This window comes from Leptonychotes weddellii, chromosome 10 (genome assembly GCF_054177405.1).
Source record: "Leptonychotes weddellii isolate Sample4059 chromosome 10, ASM5417740v2, whole genome shotgun sequence".
Lineage (NCBI taxonomy): Eukaryota > Metazoa > Chordata > Mammalia > Carnivora > Phocidae > Leptonychotes > Leptonychotes weddellii.
The window spans coordinates 90,460,420-90,487,931 of record NC_138378.1 but is presented as its reverse complement, the minus strand read 5'-3'; the positions used below and the strand labels follow the sequence as shown (position 1 = coordinate 90,487,931).

The window sequence follows — 27,512 nt, the reverse complement described above, 5'->3', positions numbered from 1 at the left end:
CCCCGCCCCCCCCAAGACAGCTAAGACTCCTCTTTTCTCCACCAGCCTGAAATGGCTATTTGACATCCACCAATTCTCATATAGGTGGTTCTGTTGCTCAGTTCTTTTCTTTTCCATTGATGATCTTGTTTAATCTGCATTATCCTGATGACTATAGTTTTTCTTAATTGAAATATAGTTCACACAATACTAGTTTAAGGTGTGCAACGAGAGTGATTTGAAATTATAAACATTACAAGATGCTCACTACAGTACATGGGGCCACCATCTGTCACCATACAAAGTCACCACAACACGAGTATATTCCCTATGCTGTACTGTTCGTCTGTATGGCTTTATCTAGTTTACAACTGGAAGCTTGTGCCTCTTCATCCCCTTCACCCATTTTGCGTACTCCCCCATCCCACCCTTTGATTACTCCAGTTTTGTGTTTTAAATTTCTTATCCTTACTTTTCAATATCGCCCGGACATTCGGCATGTTGTCTTAAATATGCATTTTAGAATCAGTTTAAGCTTGAAAAGTTCTGTGGGGATCTTGTTTGGGATGATGGTGACTACATACTCATTTAGGGGAGCACTGTCATTTTTCCAAGATGTTTTTCAAGGTGGGTAGTACTTGTATCCGTCTACGAGGCTTGCTGTTTGATGCTTTCAGTACACCTGATTGTTCTTCCATATATCCTGCACATTTCTTGGCAGCTTTTCTTTATGGGAGAGACGGGGATTATCCAGCGTCCAACCCCCTTATCCTCCCTTTCTTATCTCCACCACAATTTCCCTTTCTCTCCCTGCCCCTGGCACTGCTGAGGGCAGACCCGTGTCCTAAGCTTGGCCAATGCAACATTCTTTGAATCTGGAGCAAGCGAGGCAAAAAGAGGGGTTGTTGGGAGGGCAGCGTCCTCGAGGCTGTGGGGGCATGTTGGCATTCCCTGGCCGTGGTGCTCTGCTGCGCGGCCACCAGCATGCCAGTGCCTGGTCTTCCAGCTTCCTGTGTGTTCTGTGAGCCTGGCGCCCACCCCTCCAGGAAGTTCTCTGTGTGCTGAGTTAACCAGAGTTGCTTTCCGTTGCTGGCAGCCATAAGCGCTGACTCATTCCTCCCTGTCAGGAAGGAGCCGAATAAAAAGGTGGTAAGGAGTTCTCTCTGAAGAAAACAAATTCAGAAGGTGAGAGGTGACAGGCTGCTTGTTTAAATTCTCCACTAGGGCAACACCAGATAGGATGTGTGAGAAGATGGAAAATGACAAGGCAAAAATTCTCCAACTTTCCTAATTTCTACCATGGGGGTCTCCTTTCCTGAACACTCTTGTTTCCTGAGACAAGCCCTGAGTCCTTAGAAGAAGTCATTACCAAGAAGATACATTAGAATGTTGAAGGCCCTTGTTTCTAGAATGTTCTGCCATATAATAACTGTGTTACCAAAAGGGACTCAGCAAGGGAAAATCATCACAACCGCTCCCCTTTGTCTCCTTAAAGCAGATTTGGGGAGAATCAGCTCTACAATAAACCCCTATCTGCTAGCGAAACAAGATCGAACTTGGACGGCTGCTCTTTAAAATACATCCTAAAGATGTCATGTTCTGTTGTTGACTTTCTGGCCCAGAAGGACATCAGAGAGTTTATGCAACCTCATTTCTCTCTTAGTAATTTAAGTAATGGTTTTCCTAAAACATTCATTCATTCAATCCAAGTATGTAGTAAGACCCTACCATATCCCAGGTGCAAATGAAACTATAAAAATGCTTAAGACTAGGGGCGCCTGGGCGGCTCAGTCGTTAAGCGTCTGCCTTTGGCTCAGGTCATGATCCCAAGGTGCTGGGATCGAGCCCCGCATCGGGCTCCCTGCTCGGCGGGAAGCCTGCTTCTCCCTCTCCCACTCCCCCTGCTTGTGTTCCCTCTCCTGCTGTGTCTCTGTCAAATAAATAAAATAGTAAAAAAAAAAAATTGCTTAAGACTAGGACATGCTAGGGAGCTGTGCTGCTCCAGGTCTCATGGGCAGGAAGCAGAAAGACCCCGATGAAATTCTGTGGTGAAATCCCAGGGAGCGAGCTGTTTTGGGAGCTTGGAGAGGTGATGCAGGGGTATGTGTGGCTCCACCCGTGTCTCCCCCACCTCCCACCCGGCCCCAGAGCCCCCTGTAATGACACCCATGGTGACAACCAACCACTGGGCACATATGTGTGAGGTCCTCTTCAGAGTATCTCATCATCTCAAATAGCCCTTTGAAGAAACTGCCCTTATTACCCCAAGTGTCCAGATAGGGAAACTGAGTCACAAAGCATTTAAGCTACTTGCCCAGGGTCACCGAGCTCATCGCCACAGCAGTGACTCTGCCAGACCACATAGGACTTCTCCCCTTCCTCCTTTCAGGTCCCGGGAGGGTCTCAGCAGGAGGCTGAGACCAGGCGGGGTCTGCCTTAGATGGGATGCCCGTGAGGCTGCCTTGCCTCAGAAAACAGTTCCAGGCATTCTGGGAACTTGTGACTCTCTGTGGCCTGGTCCAAACCACCTTGTAGGGACAGGAGGGGGTGGGTGCTGTGGGCCCCAGGGCTCACTTGCATCTCTGGCCCCGGGGCATTTCAGCTTTACCAGTGGCACACCCCATAGAGGCCCCCATCCTGCAACTCTCCGTGACCTCGTCTGATGGCCTCCTGTGGACATGTGGGTTGTCCCAAGAGTTCTGGGTATTTTCTGAGCCTCCTGACTGCTGCCCGTGTCTCTATAAGGTGTGGCCTCAGTCTGACAGAAGCTGTGGTCCCTTCCGTCCACCTGCAGCCCCCACTCACTCCAGCACGGCAGCCTCCAGGCATTTGTCCACAGGTCAGGCCATGTTAGTGGTGGCATCCCAGTCTGGGGTGATGGAGCAAAGGGGTCATGGACCCTGTGAACGTGGTCTCCCACCTAGGAGTGTAGAGTGAGGGTAGTCAGGGAGGGCCTGTTGTGCATCCGTTAGGAACAGAATGTGCTCACTTCCATTCTCACCCAGCCCTTGAACCTTTCTTCCCAGACCTGAGCTAGGAGGGTGCTCTGAACCCAGAGCCTCCCCAGCCTTCCGTATGCTGCCTCATCCCCCAGGCAGCCCTGGGACTCTGCACTGTGTCTGAGCCCAGAGCCCCGGCTGGGTACAAATGTTCCTTTTGCTTGTCTTATCCTGGTGCACACCCCTGGGCTCCAGGCCAGGGCAGAGTTTGGGGTTCAGGTCATCTACCCCTTTCTCCAATGAAATCTGCATTGTAGCAGTCAGGACTGGGCTCCCTGGGGACTCAGGCAGGCCATCTCCAAAAGCTGCTGCTCTTTCAGAGAGCCGAAGCTGCCCCAATTTTCTTTTCTCTTTTGAAAAAAATTTTATGGGGGCACAAGTACATACAGCGACGTGTACAGCTCTCTTGACAGACACGTGTCTAGAGCTGAGGAGTCCACTCCCTTGTGAAGGTGCAGAACGTGTCCAGTTGTAAGCGCGAGCAGTCCGGTCCTGCCTGCCCGAGGCCCAGGCTCGCCCCTGACCTGTCTGCTCGCTCTGCGGGCCCCAGGCTGGGGGCTCTTTCTGCAGAGGCCTGAGGAGAGGTTGGAGATCTGGCTGGGGTCCTCCAAGGTCGTTCGGGACCTCCCAAGGCCTTTCCAACAGGAAGGGGAGCCCCCTTTGCTATTTGAGTGGGTTCCAGGCAGCCTGTGGCTTGGTCAGAAACTCTTCCCCATGTTACTCAACCATGACCTTCATGTCGTTATGTGTCACTTATTTCTGCTGAGAAGTCTGTCACAGAAAGCCCTGGATGTAGACGATCTGGCACATTCACTTAAAAAGTAAATCCATTCTATTATCTTGACGTCTGGACCGTTGGAAGAAGAGGGCCGTGTCACCAAAGCTTCCTAGGTCATTGGCTGACATTTCCAAAAGCTTTCTTCATCATTCATTTTCTATAAAATCTCTAACCCATGTGAGTATAGGTGAAAAGATTTTCTTGTCTTTAATCCAAATCCCTCATTCACCAAATGTTTATTGAACATCCGTTATGTACCAGGCCCAGTTTTTTCCAAGTGCTCAGGACTCAGCCGGAACCAGACTGCTGAGCCCCCTGCCCCCATGGGCTTATCCTCAGTGGGGGTGAGGGACAAAAGATAAACGGATGAACAAAGGAACAGACAATGAAAGGCGAAGGAGATCACAGGGCCGGGTCTGGTGGTGGGGCTGGAGTATGGAGCAGCCATCCCCAAGCTCAGAGTAGTTCCAGACTGAGAGACCAGAGACAGAGAGGCCGGCATGGTACGGAGGCCGGTGAGGCTGCTACCAGGAACTAGTGTCACAGGGAGGCACTGGGGATGATGGGCTGGGCTGCAGGGCCAGGTGGGCCGTGCCCAAGAGACTGGGCTCCGTCTCATTCCGCAGGGCAGTGGAGGGCTTTTGTTGCAGAACCAACATAAGCTGATATAAATAATTTGAGGAAGATTCCTCTGAACTCTAGACTAAGGGAGACTGAAGGGACGTGAGGACAGACTGTCATATGGGATCTGGGATTTCCGTTTACTATAAAGGACATGATTTGGGGGGCGCCTGGGTGGCTCCATCGGTTAAGTGTCTGACTCTTGATTTTGGCTCAGGCCATGATCTCAGGGTCCTGGCATCGAACCCTGTGTCAGGGTCCTCGCTCAGCGGGGAGCCTACTGGAGAGGGAGAGAATCTCCTCTGCCCCTCCCCCACCCCCATGTGCACACTCTCTTTCTCTCCCTCTACCCCTCCCTGCCACTCGCTCTTTCTCTCTCTCTTAAAAAAAAATCTGAAGGACATGATTGTGACAAGTAGTAAAATCTGAATAAAATATGTAGATTAGATAATAATATTGCATCAAGGTTAATTTCCTGAGTTTGATCATTGAACTAGGGTGGGTTAAGAGGATGTCCTTGTTCTTAGGAGACACACTGAAGTAATTAGGGGTGAGGGGCACTGCATGTCTGCAGTTTACTCTCAGACATTCAGAAAAACCTATAATGTGCATATGTATATTATATCTTGGGGCCAAAAGGGAAGGAGAAAGCAAATGTGGCAAAACGTTAGCATTTGGGGAGTCTGGGTAAGGGCTCTAAGGAAATTGTTTATACTATTTTGCAACCTCTTTATTAGTCCGAGTTTATGTCAAAGTAAGAAGTTAAAAATTTAAGACCCTCTGCGGTGTCTGGGTGGCGGCGGTGAGCAGAAGTGTTAGACCCAGGGGACAGAAGGCCTCCCAGGAGGCCGGGGACCTGGACTGAGGGAAAGACGCTTGGGAGGGAAGGGAGACGCGGCCTCCCAGTGTGGAGGGAGAGAGAAGAAAAGAACTCAAGGGTCCTAAGGGAGGACTTGGGCCAGGACTTGAGGGTGGGGGCACTTCCAGAGAAGAGAAACGGAGTGTCGGGGAGGAGTAGGTGTGGGGGGAGCTGGGGTGGAAGAAGCGCTAATGAAGAGTTCTGTTTTGTTGAGCTGCCAACTCAAGTCAGGGCTGATCCAGAAACAAAGTGTTATCAATTCATTTTAAAGGGAGAATGTTGGGGTTTTAGAAAGGCATCCCAGCCACTTGGACTATAACCACTGCCGATTGAAGAAGGGCTGCTGCGTCAGTATTTAAGCATTTGCTTTAATGAAACATTTTTAAGACTTACAAAAGACTTACAAAACACATCTGAGGAAATGGGGTCTTTAACCAGGAGAAATGCAGGACGATCAATGCCATCCTCGAGACCTATAGGAAACGTCTCTTGAGCACGGGCCAGACACTGCACCAGAAGTGGGGGTGCCGAGGCTCAACCCCGGCCGAGGCTCTTACAAAATAACCCACCTCCAGGGTCCATGTCTCCCAAACTGCAGGGGGATTCGAGTGTTGTATTTTTCACTCCAGTGTGTGGCAGGGCTTGGTTGCTGCTGAATCAGCTGACTCAGGACTCCCACGGATGACTCCAGAAACCGTGTGGCCCAGGACAGCATCTCGGGATCAAGCGCATCACCCCCCGGAAGAATGTTCTGAAGGACAACACTCAGTAAGGTACCTTCTGTTTGTTTAAATTTTTGTTGTAGCTGCCAAATGTTCAATCCTCATTTCTGGTTCCCCTTGTCATATTGCGTTGGCACTGGTATTCGTGCTTCCTGCCAAATTCAGGGTGAGTGGGAGGACAGACAGCATGGGCTGGAGGGCCCAGGGCCAAGGCCCCTGCAAGGTGTTGCTGGGGCTCTGGGCCTGGGGAGAGTGTAATTGATCAGGTAGGGCAAATCCGAAGGGCTCAGCAAGGTCAGAGACAGGAGAAGGGGTCGCTGGCTGGGCTGTGTGTGTGTGTGTGTGTGTGTGTGTGTGTGGAGGATGGGGTAAGAGGTGGATCGGAATCAGCATGTAGAACAGGTAACAAATGGTATTGTATTGTGCTTGGTCCGGGCCTTCACAGCTCAGCTGGGCGTGGCATCTGAGGGATCCCAGAATCAGGGGGAAAGTGCCTCCCCTGAAAAGCAAGGAGGACACACAGCAGGCCCTGAGAGCAAGCATTCAGGCATGGATACTTAGATGGGGCACACAGTCACTTGTGTTGGGGAAGAGATCACAACCCACATGGCCCCCAGTTGGAAAACAAGCTCTTCAGGGGGAAGGTCACCTTACACTTGCTCAGTCCTATGCAAGGATGCTGGGTCAGCCCACTCACAAACTGCCTCTGTGTGAGCCCCAGTGGACCCAGCCTTGACTCCTCCCAGTCCTTCCCAGAGCAGGTCTCCTGCCACCCACCTGGTCTGGGGAGGGTTCAGGCTAGCAAAGCTCCCAGGTGACTCAGCCTGACTCAGGCACCCAGTCACTGAGCTCTGGGGCTGGACTTCCGTTGACTCCCAGGTAGATGCTCTTATTCCCGCCCAGGGATTTTAATAATTCTATTTGAACGTGCATCTCTCTGCTTTCCAGATTGTAAGGGTCAAGGCAGCATCCATCAGGTTCAGCAGGATCTAACATAGTGCCCGGCACCCAGTAGGGGCTCCGAGGCCGCACGACCCAGGGGTGCATGGGTGGACAGTGAAATGTCCAATTAGGATTCTGTGCTACATCATCTTTCATGAAAGCCTGAGTCTGTTCTTGGCTACTAGACCATGATTTGTGCTTTTTGCCTTTTAAAAAACAGTCGTGGGAACAGTGGCCTATTCAGATTACACACTTCTTTTCTAAGAGGCAGGTCCAAACTTTGGCAAAATGGTTCTTGGCAGAGTGGGGTGGGGGGAGGTGCTCTTTTACTTCGTGGTGGCCCCTTCCTCCCTCCACACGGCGCCTGGTCAGGGCCCAGGGCCACTAAGCTTCCTCCAAACCCTTTCCTTTAAAAGCTGCTGCCCAGAGCCCTGGTGCTGGCAGGATGCTGATAGATAAAGTCCCCTGGAGGGGCGCCTGGGTGGCTCAGTCGTTAAGCATCTGCCTTCGGCTCAGGTCATGATCCCAGGGTCCTGGGATCGAGCCCCGCATCAGGCTCCCTGCTCTGCGGGAGGCCTGCTTCTCCCTCTCCCACTCCCCCTGCTTGTGTTCCCTCTCTCGCTGTGTCTCTCGGTCAAATAAGTAAATAAAATCTTTAAAAGAAAAAAAGTCCCCTGGAGGACAAAGGCCTGATGACGCCTAGAAGTCAGCCTCTCACAATGCTGTCTGCATGGGCGCTTAGGTTGCTGTCTCAACTCTTCGGTAATCAGAAGAAAAATGACATTTGAGGAAATCGATCCCAACAATATGGGCCATTTCCCAGAATCCCCCCGGGAGTACTCACTCCCACATCACGGTCTTGCTGTGCCTCTTTCCCCCGTGCTCCTCCCCGAGAGCCACAGGGCTGGCTCAGGGCTGGTTGGTATCTTCAGCAGCTTCAGGTCTCTGCTCACATGTCCCCTTCCCTCTGTGGCCCTCCCCAGCGGCCCCATTCAGTGTCACCTTCCATTCTAGTCTCTGGGCAGTGAGGCTTTGCACACACTCCTGGAGCCCACACTCTGGTGTGTGTTAGAACTTGGGGTGCTGTAGGACAGCAGGGTGGGACTCAGGCCCTAATCTCTGGTGGTCCAGTGATGGGCAAGGCCTGGGGTCTGTGCTCTGTGAGAACAAGGACTGTGTGGGCCCCGTTCCTTACATCCCAGCATTGGCACATAGTAGGTGCTCAAGGAACATCTGTGGAATGATGTCGTCTTTTTTCCGGGAAAGCACATGGCTACCCTAGCACCTTGGACAAGTTCAGGGAGTACCAAATTGGGGGGGGGATGGGAGAGGTTCCCCCATCTCCCTCCAGAACCCTGAGAGCTTCCCTTTGTGGGACCCAGTCACGTGTGGACTTCGATTGTGCACAGATGTGGAGTACCAGGGCAGAAGTTTCCCAGAACTTCCTTCCAGAAGAAATCAGGCTTAAAATACTTGCCCACCAGATGGCCGGGGCAGCCCTGGGGCACTGCCTCTTTTATCTGATGGCCGTCTGCAAAGAGGCCTCTGGGAGCTGTTCTCAGAGCATCAAAGGGACTGGGCTGTTGGCCGCCCTCGTGGGTCACAGCACTGTTGCCTCTACTGGGGTCCAACCCGTGGGACTGACCTGCCTAGCGGGGCCATGAAAGTTTAGACAGACAGACAGGCAGACAGACAGACAGGCTGAGATGGAAAAGACACACTTGCCCCCCTGCCTCTCCCCCTGGCTAAAATCCAGTGTGTGGCCAGTGTGACCAATTGATTACACATGGACCCGGGGAGGAGGGAAGCAGGAGGGGGGAGGAGGGGGGATGGGGAAGGGAGAGGAGGGAGACGGGGAAGGGGGGGAGGAGGGGAGGAGGGAGGTGGGCCGCCCACAGGTAAAGTCTAACGCCTGGAGTCTGAAACAGTGGGAAAGAGCCCCGTTTGGATTAACTGAACACATTCCCGGACTGCAAATCCCCTTTTCTGAAAGCATAAACACCCAAGAAGGCAGATGTAAAATCTGAAGGACTTTGGCCTCGGGGAAGTCGTGTATGTCACTTGTGTAAATAAGACCACACTGCCTTAAAAATAATCCACAAGGCGGGAACAAAATACTTTCGTTGTTATAAAACTGGACTAAGATTGCATTTTTTTTCCGTGAAATTACTTTTCAGAGTTCATAAATATACCTTATGAAAAGGAAGGAAATAGCATTCACAAGATAGAGTACAACATTTTTTTGGATTATTTATGCTTTTTTGTGTGTCTGATTCTGAACCCTTTGAAGAACTGGAAGACTATAAAGTAAGTCGAATGATTTCTTTCCAAGAAACATCAAATAAAACTCCAGTTTCAGAGAGACAGAATTCTTTACCACAGTTCCCAAATGCCAAGAACCTTCTTTTTCATGTTTTCTGTAACTGAAAGTTATTTTCCATAAGCCTGCGTGATCTCCAGTTGAAAATATCCAAAATGGAAGCAAGCCTTGCCCAGTGTGAGGTTAGTTAAAGGAGGAGCCCCATTGCCCATGACTCAGAGAGGGAAGAAAATGTGACCCCAAATCTGCTCATCACAGACTCAAGTTCTCGGGGGTGGGGGGGTGTCAGTATTTGAAACACTGACCTGTGTTGATTAATCAGACAGCACGAAGCCACCTAGTCTTGCCCCTGGAGGCTGGCCTCTGTCCCCACCGTGGTCGGTGCCCGGCTCCTTCAGACCTGCGTGGCCCCGGGCCCAGCCTGTGGTCAGCAGATGACAGGAAACCTCCTCAGTCAAGTCACATTGTCCTCATAAGTGTCTGGTGATACACCACCCTCTCCTTCCCTAACACTGCTACCTATGAGGTTGGGGGCTGCTCTGGACATTTGTCCCTGTGTGTATTTATGCGCTCAGTGTGTGTGTGCCTGGATATGCCAGTATGGTGGAGATTGGGAGGGACAACCCAGTATTTACTGGTCGTCTTCACTGTCCCTGAAATTTTCATGCACTTTCTTCTTCAATGCCCATGTCAGTCTCCAAAGGTAAGGATTCTTGAGGCCCAGATACATCAGGAATATATTAGTTTTCTAGGGCCACCATAACAGTTTACTAAAAAACTCGGTGGCATAAAACAACAGAAGTTTACTCATTCACAGTTTTAGAGGCCAGAAACCCAAAATCAAGGTGTCCGCAAGGCCGTGCTCCCTCGGGAGGCTCCGGGGGAGAATGCTTGCTTGCCTCTTCCAGCCTTGGGCGTTCCAGGTGCCCCTTGGCTTGTGGCGGCCTCCCTGCCTCTGTCTTCATGCGGCCTCCTCCTCCGGGTGTGTCTCTCCTCGTCTGTCTCCTACCAGGGCACTTGTCTTTGGATTTAGGGCCCTCCTGAATAATCCAGGATTGTCTCATGTCAAGATCCCTGACTTAACTATATCTGCAAAACCCCACTTCTCAAATAAGGTCACATTTACAGGCTTGGCGGGGGGCGGAGGGGGCGGGCAGGGGGGTGTGGTTAGAGTCTTAACTTATCATGGGGAGGGGGGGCTACAATTCAATATTACTCTGAGGGGTAATATTTGACACTTATTGGCAATTAATGTGCCCCGGCACTGTTTTAGTGCTTTGTCTGAATGATCTCCTTCAGTCTTCGTAGTAGCCCCAAGAGGCAGGTACAAAGTATTGTTCCCATTTTTGCAAGTGATACCAAAGCGTTGAGAGGGGAAATAAGTCTTCGGATCACTCATATAGAAAGGGCCAGAATCTGGGCAGTGGTGAGAAGCCCAGGTGGCCCTGCCTGGCTCTCAGAGCTCACACATGGCTGCACCCCCTCCTAGCCAAAGCCTTCATTTCACCCCCTTCTGTCATCATGCTCGCTGACATCCACATCCAGTCAGATGGACCGTACCCCTCCCTCCTCTGGTGGCCAGTGCGGGTCTCCACGGGGGCCCATTCCTGCAGTGACACCTGGACCCCCTCATTCCTCTCGCCCTCAAATCTGGATTCCCAGCACCTCTCCCTATCCTCCCAGCCCTGCAACTCAAGCTGCCCCCGGCTGCCCGTTCCTCGCCTTCGTCGGGAATTTGAACGCACTGAGCCCCCACGCGCTACCCCGGGCCTCCTCCCGGCTTCCCTCTCCTCCCTGTCCAAGCTCTGCTCCTTGGCTCGTCCTCCATGCCCCAGTGTGAATCCCTCAGCAATTCTACCTTTCTCTCTTTTGTCACAGCCCCTTGGCCAAATCCCAGCCTGGGAGGAGCCCTCCCATCTCTCTTCTCCGTGCCTGCCCCAGAGCTGTTGACTGGTGTTAGAGACAAGCACACAGCAGGCCGGCTGCCTTGCTTTAAATTCATGGTCTCAATCTGCACGTCGGCCCGGTATGCTGCGGGGTAAGCCCCCTGTTCTATCAGTCCTCTCCCCACTCCCACCTGCAGCCACCTCCCGGGCTCCTTCCATGTCTGGGCCATTCCTTAGCACTGGCTTTGTCTCACTAGCTTCTCGGGATGAGTTTGCTTGTACCGCGGTAACAAGTCAACCCCAGCACTCAGCGACCTCACACTGAGTGGTGGGCGTGAACCTGCGGAGGGTTGAGATTTCATACCAGCAAGCCCACCGTGGTGTGTGGGAGGCTGTGCTCCCCATCATCTTCATTCGAAGACACAGGCGGATGGAGCCTCACCCAGCTGCCATCGTTACGGTGGGAGGAAGGGAGTGTGGCATCAGCTCTTCCGAGCATCCGTCTGGAGGTGCTGCCTGTCACTCCTCCCATCTGATAGGCTGACGCAGTCACATGGCCACACCGGACCCGGGGGCGAGGAGAAGTGTGGAGAGAAGAAAGTGATCCTATAGTGTGCTCAGAAGCAGGAGTAATGGAAACATAGTGAACGAGCCTCATGGCCACCACCCCACATCAGAAGTTCCAAAAGGTCAGGGGCTGTATCTTACCTGACACTTTCTCTTCCCCGAAGTGCCCGGCCGAAGCCTGGGGCAGAGCTGCTGTGTGGGCCAGCCCCCACCTCCAGGCCCAGCAAAGAATCTCCCTCCCCGCTAAGAGGGCTTCTGGTGCCGGAGGCAATCGGGCTGAAGCTCTCAACCGAGCAGAGTTTTGGATAAAAAGTATGAGAGCTGACCTCCCTTAGAGCTCTGCTTTTTGTCACAGACTGCCAATTTCTTTCCCGACGAATGCCCACAGCCCTGCCCCTGCGCCACCCTGACCCCATCCCGGGACTCCAGCCTGGTCTGTCTAGAACCTGGGCCAGTTCCAGCTTGTGCCACATCCAAGGTGTGGTTTGAACGCCCAGAAGACAATACAACAACTTCTCTCGATTGGCTACAGTATGTTGAGCTCTTCTCAGAGGCCAGGCATGGGGTTAAGTGCTTTGACGTATCATTTGATTACTTCTTGTCACAAGCCAGTGAGGACGCTCCTATCATTAAGTTCATTGTACAGATGAGGATATTAACACTCAGAGAAGTTTAAAAACTTACCCAAGGTGCCCCGCTGGTAGACAGGATCTCTGGGCTCTTCCCCACCTGTCTGGCCCCCACCTCGCCTGCCTTGTGACTGGGCCCATGGCTGAAGGGGTGAGGGGTGCCAAAGGTCAATCTTTGGAGCACGTCACCAGCTCCGGTGGGAACTCAGTGTTCTTTGTGGGGGCCGGAGGGCGCAAATAATGATGGAATTTACCACTCAAGGTGGCATGGCGAAGTGTGATTTTTGTTTGATAAGCTTGCGTTTCACGTCTTTAGGAGCAAACGAACAAACCATAAAGTGGCAGTGTGTTTTAATGGACAATTTGGAGTACATTTCAGCCGAGCCTGCACCCAGAGGGAAAGGCTGGGGGTCTCTGCCCGAGGGGAGGAATGAAAGAGGCAGGCACACGGGGAGGGGCAGAACGTTGCTTCCCACCCACTGGCTGCCCAGGTTCCGGAGCTGGGCCATCTGGACAAGTGTGTTTGCTTCTTAGGTCTTAACCTTTTCCTTGCCTGAAAAGTGGGGAGGAGTCAGTCTCATTCCCACACTCTAAATCAGGTGCTACGGTAATGACCCACAACATCTCCACTTGGAAGGCTCATTACGATAAAAATAGTAACAGTGATAACAAGAGCTCACTTATCCTGACACCATGCGCCAAACAGGATGCTAAGAACTTCATATGCATGACCTTTTATGAGGAACGTGAGGCATAGACAGATTGTAAAGTGTGCCCAAGCTCATCCGGTTAGTGCGTGACGGCACTGGGCTAGAGACCCAGTAAGCTTCCCCGGCCAAAGTCTTCACCACCGAATTTCGTGGTGGCATGGTGATGACCATGGTGCCAGAGACCATGTCAGTGATGAAGGTGGTGCGGATGGTGGGGACGATGCTGACAGCCAATGCTCCCAAATTTTGGCTAGGTAGTTGTCCCCGTTCTTAGCTTCTTCTGTAGGTGCGAGCCTCCCTTGGCCACGTGGCTAAGGGTTTAATTTCAGGGGAAAGGTACTAGGTGAGCATGAGCATCCCCCCACCCCGAACAGACCCATTTCCTCCCCAGCGAGCCCAGTGAAGCCACGACCTGGGAGGTTGGCTGGGGGGAGGACCCCTCCCAGGACCCCACTGAGGCATCACCCACCTGCTGCTCCAGCCAGCTCTCTTCCCCCAGCCTGGCACAGCCCCACGTGCTCATCTCATCTGCCCAGCCTGGAATGCACTTGCTGGTCCTCTCCGCCCCTGTAGCCCAGTCATCCCTCAAGGCCCACTTCGAGCATGGGCAGTTGGTCAGTTCTTTCGTTCGTCTGTCTGTTCATTCACTCATATTTGCCGACCATGTGCATTAAGCACCTGCCACATGCCAGGTATGTGTGGTGTGGAGGATGACGAGGGGGTCAGACACAGGTTCCATCCTGTCCCTTCTTAACTGTGTGACTGGGTGAGTCGCCTCCCCGGCCTTCAGTTTTCACATCTGTAGAATGTGGATCTTCGATGACACCGTGTGAAACCGTGGCTCGTGGCTCGTTGTGACCACTAGCCCCTCCCTCTAGGCACCTTCCGTCAGTGATGTTTCCTTCCCTCGCAGGCCCCCTCACACCTCTTCTGCTTCTGTGGCTCTCCCTGGCCCGGCGCTTAAAGGGGGGCATGCTAATTCAGCAGTCAGTCCTGGCCACAGGAAGGTTCTGCCAGCTCCGGGCTGGGCTTCTCGTGACTCCACGGCACTGAGGCCTGGATTAGGTTCAAGGTGAAGGCCTGGCAAAAGCTGGCTCCTTCCCCAGACCGCTGAACCATTGCACCAGACATAGGCCTTCCTGGGTGTCCTTTCCAGAATGGGGGAAAGAATGAGCCAGGCCTGTTGTAGCAAGGGAATACTGGAGCTCTGTCATGGTGAGCAGAACCTCCTTGCTCATCCCGATTTGCCCCTGCAGAGTTTGGAAAGGGGAGAGCCCACCTTGAAAGTTCTGCCCTTGTCCTGGTAGCACTTGGTTCACCCTTAGGGGCCACGCTTGTCCCTGAAAGGGTTGACCTCCCTCATTAGGATACCAGATGAGACGGGCACAGGGGGGCTGTGTAGCTAGACACCACCCAGCCCCGTGCGTGTTGTGTGCCAGGGGTGGGGGTCCACGCAGAGGCCTAGAACGAGCAGTCAGGGCCCTTTGGCCATAACGCCCTAGTGCTGACCACTAGCAGGAGGTTCTAAATGGCCTCAGGCCCTTGGGGGCTAAAAAGGGATTAACCAGACTGGTATTTTTTGTACAAGTCTTCAGATAAATCCAGGAAAAAAATTCAGCAACTCTGGCTCCCCTTAATACACAAACACGGACAACTCCCCAACTCCAGAATTTCTTGAGCAGAAGCGGCTGGAGAGGGACATTGGTCTTGACCTTCCCTGTAGCCACGGGGTGCTCCCTCCCCACTGAATGTATAGCCAGGGTAGCAGTCCAGCCTTCGATCCCCTCCCCTGCCCCACACGGCCAGACGAGCTTTGCAGGAAGGGACCCGCAGACAGTCAGACTGAGTCCTCTTTTCTCCCATGTTGGTCATCATTGTCACTTCCATTTAACAAAGTGGTCACCCACGGCCTAGTCCTTCTAATATGCCCTGTCCTCTTCTCCTCCCCATGTCACACATACAGGATGAAAACACCAGGAGTTAAGAACCTAACAAAAAGCATGCAGGAAAAGGGACAGTGGGGACAGGAAATCAAGACCATGAGGATGTGCGTGCGTCTTCTGAGAATTCCTTCCAAAACAGAGACAAGGAGAGACAGGGCAAAGAGGGAAGGAAGGCAGAAAAAGGAGAGACCGAGACAGGAACAGACCAGGAAAGGGAGAAAGCAGACTTGCCGGAGCAGCCAGAACCTTCCCAAACAGGCTTTGCTGTTGGGGCAGATGAGATAAACCCTTAGCTTATGAGCAGAGGAGGGGAAGGGTTCAAGGCAGCTCTGGGGCTCCAAGTCAGCAGCCTCATGCCCAGCCTTGGAGGCAGGGGGAGCCGGGGAGGGGGTGGGCAGGCAGAGTCTGTGGCCAGGGCAGCCTCTTGACCCCATTATCAAATCACACACACAAATCACATCCTAACAAATTGTGTGTGCATGTGGCAAGTGGGGAGAGTCCTTTTAACATTGTCTTCTCTCTTCCTCATTCATTGAAAACACTGACGGCTAAAAGGAAGGACTACACACACCCTGCCCTGACTTCCCCCTCCCACCAGGCCTCAGGGTGTTCAACCCAGAGTCCACAAGGCCTGTGTCCCCTGCCTTGGGTCCCATGGGTGGCCCCTACTGTCACCATTGTGTTCCTCATCTTTACCCTTCCATCTGGAACAGCACAGTGAAAATGCTCTGCGGTCTGCAGACTCAGGTGTGATCTCAGGTGTGCATTTGCTCCTTAGCCTCCTTCTCCGTAAAGCGGGCATAATCGTCTCTAGCCTCCGGGACCACTGAATGGACAAAATGAAAGAATGTTGGCAAAACAGCACATGGAGAGTGTCTAACGTTGATGACAAATGCGCCAATCTCCCTACCACCTTGTAAAGGAGGCAGGCGTTACTGTTACCATCATCTGCCCTTTGCTGGGTGCCATGCCAGGAGCTCCTCACTTGGCCAAAGAGCGGCCTCCTCCCCAGGTGGAGCAGGGACCAGGCTGGTCGGCCTGTCCCGTAGGAAAGGCTCGATACAAGGGTGTTGAAGAGCAAAGTCCTTCGAGACCAAGATGTCTGGCTGGGGAGCTCTGGCCTCGGATGCAGCTGCTGGCACGAGCTCCACAGAGCCAGTGAAGATACTCATCTTTAGGCTTTTTGTCTCAGGCCACAGATGCTTTATCCCCATGTCTTTTCAGGAACTTGTCTGTGTCCAGAAGTGAGACCAGGTGGGTCCACACAGGAACGGTCGTCTGGTTTTTCTGTGGTCCTACCACACTAAATCACCTAGAGAATGAAAATGCAGATTTCTGGAACTCAAATTCCCCCACGAACCTGATTTAGCAGGCACGTGTGTGTAGGGGGAGAGAAAGGGATGGACGTCTACATGTCCAGTCTCCTGGGGACTGCTGGGCCAGCCAGGCTTCGGAACCCCCGGGGATCCCCCTGCACGGCCTGGCAGAGTGGTTGCCCCTGTGGGCTCCGATGCCCCACAGCTAGGTTTACATCCCGATTCCTGCCCTCTTAGTAGCTGCGGCACCTTGGCATGTCATCAGCCACCCTGTGCATCAGTTTCTTCATCTGTAAAATGGAGCTAATGATGGTAGTGAGACTAGAGTGTTGTGACAAGGATGAAATGAGTTACTACACCAGAACCTCAGCTTACAAGACATCCTCCAAAGCAGGGTGGGGGGACGGGGTGTCTTTATTTTTGGCTACCTCCTGTGGGTTCCCTGGGATCATGAAGCCAGAGCCTAGGCCTCGCCTGCAGAGGCAAGTCTGGGGCCTCTCTCAGACTCCCCTCTACACACAGATCCCTTCCCCTGGAAGCCCCCAATTCTATGGAGACAACATAAGCCAGATAGACACACAGGAGGGATTTTTTCCAAAACACTAGTGAATGCAAAAGAAGGTTTCTATTTTAAAACTTTAAAACTAAAAAAAAAAAAAAAAAAAAGATTTGTTTTGTTTTGTTTCATTTTAAAACACAAGTCAGAACCCAACACAACCTAGCGATTGCTTGCAGTATCCTGGCCACAGCGAAGGCAGGGAGGCTGGACGCCAAGTCAGGGTGGGCTGCCCACTGCAGTCCCCTTGGTGTGGCCTTGACCTACAGCCACTTCCGTGGCTGAACCAGGAAGTGAGAAGCCTCATCCCATGCTGGTCAGCCACACTGACCATGGCAGAGGCCAGACCCCTTCTAGGCCAAACCAGAGAGAGGGATGTGATTCTCTGGTTAATTTTGTCAGCTAGGAAGCCTCAGCCCAGCTCCAGGAACAAAGAAAGAAATTAGCCTCCATGTGGCCAGCGACCATCATGTGTTTCCTAAAATGTAACATGTTTACTTCTTTGCTCTTCAGTTTAAATGACCAAAGGAAAAGTGATTCCTTTTCCCTGGAATGACTCACTGGAGAGGTGAATGTCAGGGCCCCGAGGGACAGCAAGAGGCTCACTGCAGTTCTGGCTCCTCGCTCCCTGCTGTCAGATCTTCGTGTGTTTTTTCCAATGTCAGAAGGATTTAAGAACATCTAAATCGTCATTAAGACGTGCAGGAATATACCTGAGGCCAGCTTCCTGGCCCCCTGACAATTTCCCTACATTGTGTGGAGTCTGGAGCTCTCTCCTTGGACAGGTCCCAGAAATCTTACCGACTCTGCCCCTCCGCACCGGGAATGAGATCTGTTTGCTCTTGAACCGGTCGCGTTCTCTTCTGAGCATGGGCTGCGAGTCTTGCTAAATACATTTGTGTTAACTCTGAAGGTGGAGATCTCCGGAGAGTTTCACATCAACGTCTGCCCTCTGCCCGTTTTCTCCATTTCCTATATTCTGCAAATTACAGACCCACTAATTCACCAGGCTTCTAATTCACTTAATAGATAAGGGGCAGGTATGCAGGTCTCTCTCCAGTCCAGGAAGGGTGGTCAGAAGGGAGGCCCAGCTCTGTGGGAATGCAAACGGTCACAGTACTCTTCCACATGGCCAGACGACCGCGGAGAACAACTGCATTCCCGTTTCCTGAGGTGTCTGCATCTGCCCACACTGACTCATCACATCCTGAAGAACCCTGTGAGGCTGGCATGACGACAGCATCCCATTCTCAGATGGGGAAATGGAGGCCCGGCGGGGCGAGCGACTTGCCCAAGTTTGCAGAGCTAGTAGGTGATAGAGTGATACTTTGCGCCCAGCCTGTTGGCTCAGTAAGCCATAACCCCCTGGGCCTCCTGACCCTGTGCTCTGCTTCCTGTGACAGCTAAGAGCAGGACAGCAGAACCTTGCAAAGCGTAACGCGGATTCTTGCTTATCTTTGCGTGGAGAACGTGCCCCATCTGTGGACCCAATCTGAATATGTTCAGCACAGATCTCGGCCACTGAGACTGCAAAACAGTGGATGTCAACCCTGGCTGTATCTAGGCTTGTGAGCTTTTAAAATTTCCAATGCCCTGGACTGTTCACCAAACCACTGTAATCAGATTCTCTGGAAGAGGGAGCCGGGGATCGATTTTTAAAGCTCTCCAAGTGATTCCTGGGTGCAGTGAGATTAAGAGCTACCACCTAGTACTGAATCAGCAAGAATCTGAGGGTTCTTCATAGGATGTAGCCCCTTCTTAGATTTTAATCACCTGATACCCCTTGCAAATGAACTGGATACTGCGCTCCTGCAGTAGGAAGAGAAACGTGCCTTGATGCATGCATGGTTTTACCATAAAAAAGCAACCAGAGTGCTTATTTAACCACCAGAGTGCTTATTTAACCACCATGCCCGCTTTTCCACCACCCAAAGGGTTATTTCTGGCAAACATTCTCCAATCTGTGATCAGACGTTACTAAATAATGTTCCCACAGCTACACTTGTTTGATACTCAAGGATGAATGACCCCATGGCAAACTGTGCCTTAAAACTTGCGTGGCTCTGCTGTCCAGTGGCGTAATACCCAGAGACTGGGGACCCACCTGAGCAGGGAGGGCATGGTGATGAGGGACCACTCCCACTTCCTTGGGAACAGTCTAAGTGGGTGAGTGTCTTGGGCCAGCTGCCATATACATGCTTACTGGTGAATGGTGTCATGGAAACAGGTCTTACTTGGTTAAGCTCTTTTTTTTTTTTTTTTTTTTTAAGATTTTTGATTTATTTATTTGACAGAGAGATAGAACAAGTAGGCAGAGAGGCAGGCAGGGGGAAAGGGAGAAGCAGGATCTCGCTGAGCAGGGAGCCCGATGCGGGGCTCAATTCCAGGACCCTGGGATCATGACCTGAGCCGAAGGCAGCCGTTTAACCGGCTGAGCCACCCAGGCGCCCCTGGTTAAGCTCTTTTTGGTTAAAAAGATTTTCATGACAAAATTGAGAGGGGGGAAGAAAGATCCATAAACTTTCCATCCTTCCAGGCTTTTCCCCAAAATATATTTTATGGTTGCACTCATTGTATATGGACACTTTCACATCCTGCTTTTTTTAATTATCACTTTGCTACACTACGATCCAAACCTCAATAACCACAAGTTATTTGACCATCCCTATTGCTCGCTACTTGATTACCTCCATCTCTTTGCTATTATAAGCTACACTTTAAGGAATATTGTACACAGGCAGTGTTTTCCTTTTTCTGGTTTATTTGTTTCACATGAATGTATAGGACTAGAATTACTGAGTAGGAACTTTTAAATGACTCTATTACCAAATTGTTTTCCACAAGAGTTATATTACTACATATTGTCATTAATACCAGATACATGGCAGATCTCATAAAATTTCACCAGGATTGTGTATTTTTCATATGTTATTTTTTGGGCAGCTTAATATACAAAATAATGCCATGTTACTATTGTAGTGGACATTTCTTTGATTACTAGCAAGTTCCATTCATTCATGCACGCAGTGATGATTTTATGTATTGGATGCCCATTCTGTGCCAGGCAGTGTTCTAGGCACTGGAGAGACAGCAGTGAACAAAACAAACCCCAATCCCCACCCCTGAGGAAGTCGTCTTCTAGTGAGCTTTTTCCTGTTTGTCTGTACTCTGGCAACTGTGTGACTCACTTAACAGTAGGGGCTGGACATTTGGGCAGGTTCCACGCACACCTTTAATTGGTGCAGCCTTGCACAGCAGAGCTTCTCTGAAAGCCCTGTGTGCAGGTGATAAGGTGAAGACTTGCTTGCGCGACATCCCTCCCGCCCCCTCCACCCCACCCAGCTCCCTGGACCTCCAGCCCTTCTCTCTCTCTGGTACTGGCCGCCCTTCCTGGGTAAATGGAAGGCCGGCAGAGCTGAGGGGAAAGGTGGGCTGGCCAGTGCCCCGGGGCTATATGATATGAAGGGTGCCATATCAGCCCTGCCCATGGTCCAGTGCCCACTCACTGGAAGGCCACCATCTGGGCCACCCCCAAAACAGCGGCAAGTCACAACCCTGCAAATGATGGGAAAGATGCCTGCTTGCAGGGCCACCAAAGGATTAGCCTGTTCAGGGTCGATCTTGCCCGGATACAAGCTGGGGTTTCCTTCATCTCCTAGCCTGAGTGGACTGCTCGTGCTGGTGTCTGGTTCTGAATACTCGGCCATGCTTTCTTTCCAGAAAGTGAAATGAGAAAATATGGATGTGAAAATATCAAGAATATTCTCAGTAACTGAGGTTAATCATTAGAGCCAGTAGGAGGGGTCTCGCTCTCACGTCTGTACTTGGGGTAGTCAGGGGAGCAAGCAAGTGGTTCTGCTTGTGGGCTACCTGCCCGAGAAGCTGGGACTTCAAATCATAGTGGTGTAGACGTACCCGCCAGTTTACTCCCCTGGAGTTCTCAGCTCCTTCAGTGTCTCTTGCTAGCTTTTTTTTTTTTAAACCTTATAAGAATTCACACACATCTTATACAAAACCTAGAAAATAGGGGTGCCTGGGTGGCTCAGTCGGTTAAGCGTCTGCCTTGGCTCAGGTCATGATCCCAGGGTCCTGGGATCGAGCCCCGCATCAGGCTCCCTGCTCAGCAGGGAGCCTGCTTCTCCCTCTGCCTGCCACTCCCCCTGCTTGGGCTCTCTCCTCTCCCTCCCTCTCTCTCTCTCTCTCACTCTATCTCAAATAAATAAATAAAATCTTTAAAAAAAAAAAAAGACCCTGGCAAATAATATAAACAAGGAGGAGGAAATAAAACACTCAGATAGTCACTGTTGACATTTTGGTGCACATCTTTTAAAGGTAGGTATGTGTGTATGCACCAATGGAGATAAAGAAGTTGGATAGGTAGACGTGGAAAATGGGATCATTGCAGTGTACACGCTAGAAAATGGACTTCTTTTCCACTCAGCATTCTATTGTGAACAAGTTTCCATGTCCTTAAGTGTTCTTCTACAACATTATTTGTCATGGCTGTGTGTTACTCCACAGAATGGGAAACTACAGCATATTAACCAGGCCCCTCCACAGAGCCTTCCTGAGATAAGGACACATGGAAGCTTTATCCACAAGAGACTGGATGAATGAAATCAAAATCATTTAATTTTGTCCCCACATTTCTTGGGACCAAAAAAAAAAAAAAGGTGGTCATGATGATGATGATTACTGGCTACTATCCTTGTTCTTTGCAAGTTCCTAAGTCTCACATTCTATCCGTTCACCATGGAAGCACCAAGTATGTATGTGCCCAAGAATCCTCTTGGATCCGGAGAAGTGGCCTGCTGTGACAGCCTGTCCCACTGGGTACTGCTGCTGTGAGTTTGCTTGTGGTGGGAGATATTTTGTCACCACAGACAAAGGATATTCCTTCCTAATTCTTTTTAAGTAAGCCGGTGCCAGGGCCTGATGATCTCTCTCCTTCAGGAAACAGCATCTCTTATAAGTAAAAATCCTTTTTTTGCCTCTAGCAAAGAACCTGATGCTCCAACATTGTTACAAAGTGTGTGTGCTTTGTTTCAATCTTGCCCCAAATGCCCATATAGAAAGAACACAAGAATTTAGAAAAAGTGAGAAATGAAGTTTGGGTGTTTTGAAAATAACTTCTTTTTTTTTTTTTAAACTTATTTATTTGTGAGAGAGAGAGAGCACAAGCAGGGGGAGTGGCAGGCAGGGGGAGAAGTGGGCTTCCCGTTCAGCGGAGGGTCTGCTTCAGATTCTACCTCCCTTCCCCTCTGCCCCTTCCCGCTCTCTCTCTCTAACAAGCAAATAAATAAATAAATAAAATCTTAAAAAAATAGGGGCTCCTGGGTGGCTCAGTCTGTTGAGCATCCAGCTCTTGACTTCCACTCAAGTCATGATCTCAGGGTCCTGAGATTGAGCCTGGTGTTTGGGGTCCTCTGCTGGGCATGGAGCCTGCTTTAAGATTCTCTCTCTCCCTCTCTCTCTGCTCCTCCCTACCTCTCAGAATAAATTAATTAATAATAAAATTTGTGACACCATAGTTACAAAATTTTTTTCTTGTGATCATTTCATAATGTGTACAAATATCGAATCATTATGTTGTACACCTGAAACTAATATAGTGTTATATGTCAGTTATACCTCAGTAAAAGAAGAGACCTCTGAGCATTGCCCAGAGGTTGATTCTTAAAATTTAAACTAATAAACAGTGTTTACATTATTTAAAAAATAATAAAGTAAAATAAAATATGACTTTTCAAACAATAAAAGTATTGATAAAATCACACAGCTGAAGATAAATACACTCTCATTTACCTCACCAGTGTTTCCTGTTTTGGTTAACACATTTTAATTGCCTTCTTTGGGATTTCCGCTACAGCTCTTTTACCTTCATGTCTGGACTGAGTGTCGCACACGTTCTGTCCAGAAACCCGGAGCCCAGGGGTTGTAAGCAGAGCCTAGAGTCATTCATCGCCTGTTTGGCACAGATATATGCCCCTTGGAGTAAGAATCCTGACTTGCCCTGAGGGTGAAAAGCACCAACACATGAGAAAGAAAACTCTAGATTTGAGGCCCAGCCCAGAGTAGCCCAATAAGTAAGAATTGTCCCATTGCTGCTAACCCCTGGTTCTGGTTCTGGTTCTGCCTGGGGAGACCTGGGGGGCAGGTGGTTCTGGTTCCACGCACAGAACCTCAAAGCAAGCCTACCTCCCCCTTGAGAGGTCACACCGCTGTCATCTAATTGTGGCCAGGTGTGGAGAGTCCTGTGGGCTTTGGTTAGGTGCTGTCAATGATTTCTGAGACCTGTGGAGGCTAGCCAAGGAGGTGGCCACACCGAAGGGAGGGGCAGCCTTCCAGCACTTTGTACAGAGAACCCATCATCACTTGCTGGGGCTGGCCTGCTCTGTCAAGTGGAGAGAGGCCCTGGTTCCTTGGCTAAAGAGAAGACCGGCCTAACTTTGGCTCTAAGCCAGCTCTAGACCCCCCAGGCTGCTAGAGCCTCAATCCATCTTCCAGCAGAGATCCCTTCTGACACATGGTCGATCGTGGAAAAAAGCATAGCTCCCCGCCCTCCACTTATTTCTTTCAGCATTTACTAAATTTGAGATGTAAATTACATGCAGTAAAATGTACATGCTTATTTATGTATTTCCCCCTTTCCACAACCACCAGCATCAAGATCAAAATCTGGAGCACGTCCATCACCCACCCCCCGATAGAGGGGACCACTATCTGATTTCTATCATCCTAGTTCTCGAACTTTATAAAAATGGAATCATACAGTGTTAGGATTTTCTGTGTCCAGTTTTTTTCACCCAGCGTCATGTTTTTGAGATTATCTAAGTTTGCATGATCACTAGTTTGTTGTTTTTCAGTGCTGAGTAGTTTTCCACTGAACGGCTTTAGCACAACTGGATTGTGTCTCAGTAGACTTTGGATAGATAGGTGGGTTGTGTATTGTTTTTAGCTATCGCAAACAAAGCCTATGAACATTTTGGTGGACATTTGCAGTCACCTATCTTTGATAAACACCTAGGAGTGGAGTTGCTGCATGACTCAGGAAGTGAATGTTTAATTTTACTAGAAAATGCCAAAAATGTTTCCAATGTTACTGTACCATTTTGCATTACTACTAGGAGTGAGAATTCCCCTTCGTCTACATATTTGTCAACACTTGATATAGTCTGTCTTTAGCCATTTGCATGGGTGTTACTTCTTTTGTGGTTTTAACTTACATTTCCCTGATGATAATGGGTCGAGAACATTTTCATGGGCTTATTGGCCATTTAGTTATCCTCTTTTGTGAGGTAGCTGTCCATTAAAAAAAATGTTTTTGCCAAAATAAATTGGCATGGTTTATTACTTTTCTACTGGCAGCAATATGAAAATTGCTAGGAATTATACTTTTGTCCCTTCCAGATTACCTGCATTAAAACCATAATTTTTCAAATTATATCAAACAAAAGATAAGAAACAAAATTCCAGGGCACCTGAGTCACTAGTTGGCTAAGCGTCTGACTCTTGGTTTAGGCTCAGGTTGTGCTCTCAGGGTCGTAATCTCAGGGCTGTGAGATCGAGCCCTGCATGGAGTCGCACATTTGGTTCCATGCTGGGGTGGAGCCTGCTTAAGATTCTCTCTCTCCCACTGTCCTCCCCCCCCGCCTTAAAAAAAAGAAAGAAACAAAGAAACAAAATTAGGTATTAAAATCCTCAAAGCAGTTAGGTATCAAAACTGAAGACAAATTTCTCTTATGAGAAGAAACAAGATATAGTTTAAACAAGACCTAACATTACAAAAAATTAAGTCTTTAACTGGGCAAAAGATCAAAAGTTAATTAGAACAATTTTCAGATACGGAATACCATTTGTGCATTTTTTAGATCCATTACAGTAGTTATATTTCCTACAAAACCAACAGGAATTCTGGGATACAGTGTAAGATAATGGAATTTGGGCAAAGATCTCCTACCCTCACTTACTTAATCTATATTACGTGCATATGTCCAGATGGGGAAGGTTAGGGGTCCACAAGAGGGTCCACAGACTGGCACATCACCAAGTATGCATTGGACCCCAAAGTTCCCTCTTCAGTGGGCTGGGCTTCCCGAGTTTTCTTTACAGCCTTTCTTTTGCCATTTTTGGCTGGTGTTCTGCTACAGTTCTTTATAATCCCCCGAGGAAAGGCAGACCACTGTGGGACTTCTTGACATTTTTAATCTTATGTCATGCTCATTTTTGTTTTTCTCCAGTAGCCCCTGGTTTTGGTCAATCTGTGCCTAAATAGCACTTCATCATATCTTTGGGTTCCTCCTGTGTGGGCTGCCTTTGTTACGCTGTCTTCATTCATCCACCAGTTTCTACTCAGACACAGTGGCCATCAGGTAAACCTGATTTTGTCTCCCTTATGCTTTTAGATTCTTTCTTCTGAGAGCCTCACGAGGCTATCCAGTTGTCTTGATTTTATGTCCCTGAATCAATTAATCTTTCCCTCAATCCACCGGAGGCACACAACCTTCCACCAACAGGAGCACATTTCATAAAGCTGAAAACCAGCTTTCCTATTTCCTGCCTCAACTTCCGACCCATTTCCTGCCTGGCAGTAATGTTGTGGGCTTGTCATAGCTGCATCCAAACTCTGTGAGAATCCGTCGGTCTCTGATCATGTCTCCACTAGGTGGGTAGAATTCAGTAGCACACTTGGGGCAGTGGTTAGTTTTGTGTCAATTTGGTTGGGCCACAGTACCTAAATATCTGCTCCAACCTTATTCTGGATGTTTCTGTAAGGGCGTTTTTAGATAATATTTACATTTTCGTGGGTGGACTTTGAGTATTGCAGATTGCCCTCCATAATGTAGGTGGCCCTTATCCCATCAGTTAAAGGTCTAAGTAGAACAAAAGACACATCTGCCTGGAACAAGAAGGAATTCTGCCAGCGGTCTGCTTGCCTTCTTTCTGGATCTCCAGCCAGGAGATGCCAACCCACCCTACCAGCCTCCGTAAGCACATGAGCCAAATCCTCAAAATAAGTCTCTTCACACGCACGCACGCACGCACCTGCACACACACCCACAATTATTGGTCCTGTGTCTCTGGAGAATCCTGGCAAAAAAATGTCAGGGCAAGTCTGGAGTCCTGAACCACAGAACCTCTGGTTCTTCTCCTGGCTGCCACTTGCAAAGAAAAACGAACCTATGAACTGGCTTTAATTTTTCAAAAATCTTTGTTCCCAAAGTCCTCATCTTCTTGGGATCAACATGGCTGAGGGAACATCATCTCTCCGCCAGTCAGGGGCACCCTCCTCAGGCAGGAGGGCCTTTCCCAAAGCTGGAAGAGCATGATGTAGGGGCATGCAATCAAGACCACTGGTGGTTAAGTGAAGAAATTTCTACATTCTGGATTTGAGTTGTCAGTCAGCTGAATGTGTAGTGAAGAGGTTCTCCCAGTTTTTAGCTGGCCTTTGCTCTTTTGTAATGATGCCTTTTAATAAACAGAAGTCACATTTACCTCTTTTTTATTTATTTTTTTAAGATTTTATTTATCTGACAGAGAGAGATAGAGAGAGAGGGAAACAAGCACAGGGAACTGGAGAGGGAAAAGCAGGCTCCCCGCCGAACAGGGCACCTGATTCGGGGCTCGATCCCAGGACCCTGGGACCATGACCCGAGCCAAAGGCAGATGCCTAACCAACTTAACCACCCAGGCGCCCCAAAGTATTTTGTGTATTTTCTTGGTTTAAAAATATTTTTTATAAGTAATCTCTATACCCAATTGTGGGGCTTGAACTCAAGACCCTGAGATCAAGTGTCATATGCTCTACCGACCGAGCCAGCCAGGCGCCCCCTCACATTTACCTCTTTTTAAATTTCATGGTTACTGCTTTTTTTGTGTCCTGAGAATTCTTTGCCCACCCCCAACATCACAGAGACATTCTCATGTTTTCTTCTAGAAACTAAACTATAAAGTTTTAGTTTTTACACTTAGGTTTATGATCCAACTTGAATTAATTTTAGTGTGTAGTGTGAGGTAGTTGTCAGGATTTTTTTTCCCATATAATATCTAGTTGCTTCAGAAACATTTTTTTAAAGATTTGATTTATTTACTTGAGAGAGAGTGCAAGTGACAGAGAGAGAGAGAGAGAGAGAGAGCACGCGCGCGCATGTGGTCGGGGAGGGGCAGAGGGAGAGGGAGATGCAGACTTCCCACTGAGCAGGGAGCTGACTATGCTCCATCCCAGGACCCTGGGGATCATGACCTGAGCAGACACTTAACCAACTGAGCCACCCAGGCGCCACAGAAATATTTATTGAAAAGAAAAAAGAGGGCGCCTGGGTGGCTCAGTTGGTTAAGCGACTGCCTTCGGCTCAGGTCATGATCCTGGAGTCCCGGGATCGAGTCCCGCATCGGGCTCCCTGCTCGGCGGGGAGTCTGCTTCTCCCTCTGATCCTCCTCCCTCTCATGCTCTCTGTCTCTCATTCTCTCTGTCTCAAATAAATAAATAAAATCTTTAAAAAAAAAAAAAAAAGAAAGAAAGAAAAGAAAAGAAAAAAGAACTTCCTGTCCCCCACTGAATTATTTTGGTACCTTTATCAGTGTAGGTATAGACATTTTTATCTAAGACTCTTGGGTGGGTGGCTGTGGGCACTTGATCTGAGTCTGCGCTGACTGACAAGAAAGCATCAGGCTTATCCCAGGTG

At 49.7% G+C, this 27,512-nt stretch overlaps 1 long non-coding RNA gene across 1 annotated transcript; it reads right to left on the bottom strand.

The window, feature by feature from the left end:
- Positions 1–5,584: 5,584 nt before the first annotated feature.
- LOC115944272 (uncharacterized) lies at positions 5,585–27,154 on the bottom strand. Its single transcript, XR_014138228.1, has 7 exons — positions 24,309–27,154; positions 22,706–22,840; positions 15,898–16,267; positions 15,652–15,781; positions 11,471–11,646; positions 9,526–9,641; positions 5,585–6,457 (listed from the first exon to the last, which is right to left on the bottom strand). It is a non-coding gene; the product is annotated as an uncharacterized LOC115944272 (long non-coding RNA).
- Positions 27,155–27,512: the final 358 nt, after the last annotated feature.